Consider the following 5,521-nt stretch of genomic DNA (forward strand, 5'->3'; position numbering starts at 1 on the left):
TATTCCCAATCCCGATCCCCCCTCCCACCTCCCTCTCCACCCGATTCCTCTGGGTCTTCCCAGTGCACCAGGCCGGAGCACTTGTCTCGGGCATCCCTCCTGGGCTGGTGATCTGTTTCACCATAGATAGTATACATGCTGTTCTTTTGAAATATCCCACCCTCACATTCTCCCACAAAGTTCAAAAGTCTGTTCTGTATTTCTGTGTCTCTTTTTCTGTTCTGCATATAGGGTTATCGTTATCACCTTTCTAAATTCCATATACATGTGTCAGTATGCTGTAATGTTCTTTATCTTTCTGTCTTACTTCACTCTGTATAATGGGCTCCAGCTTCATCCATCTCATTAGGACTGGTTCAAATGAATTCTTTTTAATGGCTGAGTAATATTCCATGGTGTATATGTACCACAGCTTCCTTATCCATTCATCTGCTGATGGGCATCTAGGTTGCTTCCATGTCCTGGCTATTATAAACAGTGCTGCGATGAACATTGGGGTGCACGTGTCTCTTTCAGATCTGGTTTCCTCAGTGTGTATGCCCAGAAGTGGGATTGCTGGGTCATATGGCAGTTCTATGTCCAGTTTTTTAAGGAATCTCCACACTGTTTTCCATAGCGGCTGTACTAGTTTGCATTCCCACCAACAGTGTAAGAGGGTTCCCTTTTCTCCACACCCTCTCCAGCATTTATTGCTTGTAGACTTTTGGATAGCAGCCATCCTGGCTGGCGTGTAATGGTACCTCATTGTGGTTTTGATTTGCATTTCTCTAATAATGAGTGATGTTGAGCATCTTTTCAGGTGTTTGTTAGCCATCTGTATGTCTTCTTTGGAGAAGTGTCTGTTTAGTTCTTTGGCCCATTTTTTGATTGGGTCATTTATTTTTCTGGAATTGAGCTGCAGGAGTTGCTTGTACATTTATTTTTAAAGAAGATCTATGAAGGCAACTCTTTCAAATTACAAAGTATATTATAGGAAAATGGTCTTCAGAGAAAGTTTAATATTATTTTTCATCAGTTTTCATTATACAATAACATATTTCAAAATAAAATATAACAATAAATGCAGTCAAGATACTTTAAGCTTAATTTTTCTTATTTCTAAACTTTATTAATTATATTTTCATGGAAGTTGTAGAATTATTAATGCAAACATATGATCTTTAAATGTGTTTCTACTTTCCTACAATTATTTTTAATATTTCCAATCTAAATTTTTTTTTCAACAAAACAAGCAATCAAAAGTGAAAACTAGATTAATCTTGTTTTTTGTTGTTTGTGTTTATTTCAAATAATTTTAATATTTCAATTCCATTGGTTTATAAACCTTTTGAAATTAAGGACTATGTTTTGTCTGTTTTTGTTTACCTGTAATCTTGCTTAGTGCCTCTACATAATGTTTTCAAAAATATTTTAATAAATATTTCTATAGGTAAAAAAACTTTTAAAATACTAGTCTCACAAAAACTTAGGTAAAAATACTTAGATTAGAATGGTCAGATCAATTTTTGTCTTGTTAGTCGTGTGCTGTATGTGCTGTGCTTAGTCGCTTAGTTGTGTCTGAGTCTTCATCACACCATGGACTGTAGTCCACCAGGCTCCTCTGTCCATGGCAGTTCTCCAGGCAAGAATACTGGAGTGAATTGCCAATCCCTTCTCCAGGTCTGAGTCTTCATCACACCATGGACTGTAGTCCACCAGGCTCCTCTGTCCATGGGAGTTCTCCAGGCAAGAATACTAGAGTGAATTGCCAATCCCTTCTCCAGGCAAGAATACTAGAGTGAATTGCCAATCCCTTCTCCAAATTGTGACCCAAGAATTGAACCAAGGTCTCCTGTATTGCAGACTGATTCTTTACCAGCTGAGTTAACAGGGAAATCCTACTCTAGTAATATTATAAATCTAACTGAATTAGATTAGTGTATCAAAGATGCTATCAACATCTTTAGGAAAGAGATACAATGGTTTATTTTGGTTATTAGAGTTCAAATACAGCATATCAAAAATTTTATGCTGATTAGAATGTCTATTTTGAGACAGAAACCAGATCACTCCCTGTGTACATGCTGCATACTAAGTTGTTTCAGTCTTGGCTGGTTCTTTGAGACCCTATGGACTGTAGCTCACCAGGTTCCTCTGCCCATGGGCTTTCCCAGGCAAAAATATTGGAGTAGGTTGCCGTGCCCTCCTCCAGGGTATCTTTCTGACCCAGGGATCAAACCCATGTCTCATGTCTCCTGCATTGACAGGAGAGTTCTTTACCACTAGCACCACCTGGGAAGCACAGGGCATTCCTTAAGCATACCCTAACCCATACTGCTCCCCTGAACTTGTATTGCTAATGCATCACTGTTATGGATCTGAGTAAGTTCATAAATTGTTGCTTTAACTCAGAATTTGTCCACCTTGACACTACTGAGATTTGAGTCAGATCAGTGTGTGTGTGTGTGTGTGTGTGTGTGTGTGTGTGTGTGTGCGCGCGCACGTGAGGTGCTGTCCTATGCCTTGGAGGATATTTAGCTGCATCCAGAGCCTCTACCTATTTACATGAATAACACTCCTCCTCCCACCTCTTGCCAAATGTGAGGACCATTAACGTCTCTAAACGTTACTAAACATCACCCAGAGAATACAACTTTCCTCCAACCCACACATCTGGCTGCTGAGAACCAGTGCTCTCTTCCTACAGAGCAGGTGGAGCAACTCATGCTGCTGTTTGAAGTCAAAAGGGAAACCTAAGATGATTCTGTCATTTGAATTTGATAAGTTTCTGGAGTTTTTCATTGGGCTTTGTGTATTAAAACCATGGGAAATCTTGTGGTATATCCTATTCACATTCCTTATCATCCTGCCCACTAATTTTCAGAAATATCTTCTAAGTTATACATAATTTTTGTCATGTCTTGCCAACCAAATTGTGAGTATTATAACATGACAGACAGTATCACTTTTCTCTATTCCAATCTCCACTTCCAACTGTATTGGATCTGTTTTCCTCTGGATCTGAGTGTGATTGCAAAGTTTTCACACTTGCTAAGTGAACAGCACAATCTCATTTCATTAGTTAAAATTAATTCTAGTTTGTTGTAAAGTTTCAGCATCAAACCCAATTCAAAATTTTCCTCCTGTGAACTCCTATTTCTTGAATTCAAAGTAGTGTTGTGTTTTCTGGCTCTAAGACCTCTCCCTGACCCATAGATTTTTCCCATGTAGGATGAATTATTGACCTGTTCTGATTAAGTCTATTTTCCTTGTTTTGTTTTGTTTGTTTGTTTTGTTTTGTTTTTTTGATGCTGTGGGCCTCTGTTAGTTTGGTGATTCCAAATAAATTCTGTGTGTGTGTGTGTGTGTGTGTGTGTTATGGTGGCTCAAACTGTAGAGAATCTGCCTGCAATGCAGGAGCCCCTGATTTGATTCCTGGGTTGGGAAGATCACCTGGAGGTGTTGACACCACTTTCCAGAATTCTTGCCTGGAGAACTCCATGGACAGAGGAGCCTGGTGGGCTACAGTCCATGGGATTGCAGAGTCAGATATGACTGAACAACTAACACATTCACATTCACTGCCAGTCCAAGCTCCTACTGCTCACTGCACAATAGGTCAATAGATTCAGAAATGAGTTGTTGGGGCAAGGAATAGTGACTTTATTCGGAAAGCCCACAGACTGAGAAAATGGTGGACTAGTGTCCCAAAGAACCATCTTACCCAAATTAGAATTCAGGCTTCTTTTACATTAAAAGGGGAAGGGGTGCAATTGTTGCAAATTTTTGGTGTTAGAATCCATGGTTCTAGCAGCTGTCCATGTGGGTCAGGTCATGATGCTCTTGTAAACGTCCAACAAGACGATGTTATTCTCTGCTCTGCAAATTTTAATCTTTGTGTGAATGGAAAAGTGTTATGCATTTACAGATCAAAACCTTGAGAATGGACTCTACTGTATATTTCAGGATAATAGGTAGCAAAAGCAATAGAATATAAAGGTTAAAGTAAAACAAACAAATGTAATATGGACTCAGATATGTTCTTCCATGTGTCTTTTTGATAGACTGTATTCAGCACTCTCCAGATTGCACAAAAGAAAGCTTTCCAAAGACATCTCTTGCCCTGCACCTGCTAAGAATAGATGACCCCTCACTTGACTCATGCCCCACTTGACTCAGCAGCCATTTGCAGAACAACATTGATCCTGACTCTTTTCTAGCCTACTGACCTTGCATAACCACTAGAACCAATGGACTGCTCTGCTGCTTGCTTGTGTAACTGCAAAGTTTTAGACTGAAATAGGAATAACCCAGATCATATTCCCAGGTACATTGCAATACAGTCTCTTTGGCTTTACTGGGATTCACTACTCTGTAGATTTCTTATCTTCAGCCATCAGGAGCAAGCTTCATTACTTAGTTAAAAATTTTCTCAAATCTCAGAGAAAAATGTTAAATGTCTTTTCATCTTCCCCATCTTTGGGAAGTAAGACTAAAAATTGTTGTTCAGTCACCAAGTCATGTCCAACTCTCAGACCGCATGAACTGCAGCACCCCAGCCCTCCCTGTCCTTCACTATCTCCTGGAGTTTGTTCAAACTCATGTGCATTGTGTCAGTGGTGACATCCAACAATCTCATTCTCTGTTGTACCCTTCTCCTTTTGCCCATAATCTTTCCCAGCATCAGGGTCTTTTCCAATGAGTCAGCCCTTCGCATCAGGTGGCCAAAGTATTGGAGCTTCAGCTTCAGCATGAGTCTTTGCAGTGAATATTCAGGACTGATTTCTGTTAAGATTAATTGGTTTGATCTCCTTGCAGTCTAAGGGACTCAAGAATCTTCTTCAGCAGCACAGTTTGAAAGCATTAATTCTTCAGGACTGAACCTTCTTTATGGTCCAACTCTCACATCCATACATGACTATTGGATAAATGATAGCTTTGAATAGACAGACCTCTGTTGACAAAATGAAGTCTCTGCTATTTAATATGCTAAGTTTGTCAGCTTTCCTCCCAAGGAGAAAGCATCTTTTAATTTCATGGCTGCAGTCAGCACTGGCAGTGATTTTGGAGCCCGAGAAAATAAAATCTGTCACTGTTTCCACTTTTTCCACATTTATTTGCCGTGAAGTGGTGGATCCATCTAGTCTAGTCAAAGCTATGGTTTTTCCAGTAGTCATATATGGATGTGAGACTTGGACTATAAAGAAAACTGAGAGCCAAAGAATTGATGCTTTTGAACTGTGGTGTTGGAGAAGACTATTGAGAGTCCCTTGGACAGCAAGGAGATCCCACCAGCCATCCTAAAGGAAATCAGTCCTGAATATTCATTGGAAGAAATGATGCTGAAGCTGAAGCTCCAATACTTTGGCCACCTGATGCAAAGAACTGACTCATTTGAAAAGACCCTGATTCTGGAAAAGATTGAAGGCAGGAGGAGAAGGGGATGACAGAGGATGAGATGGTTGGATGGCATCACCGACTCAATGGACGTGAGTTTGAGTAAACTTTGGGAGCTGGTGGTGGACAGGGAGGCCTGGTGTGC

This window comes from Dama dama, chromosome 21, assembly GCF_033118175.1.
Source record: "Dama dama isolate Ldn47 chromosome 21, ASM3311817v1, whole genome shotgun sequence".
Classification (NCBI taxonomy): domain Eukaryota; kingdom Metazoa; phylum Chordata; class Mammalia; order Artiodactyla; family Cervidae; genus Dama; species Dama dama.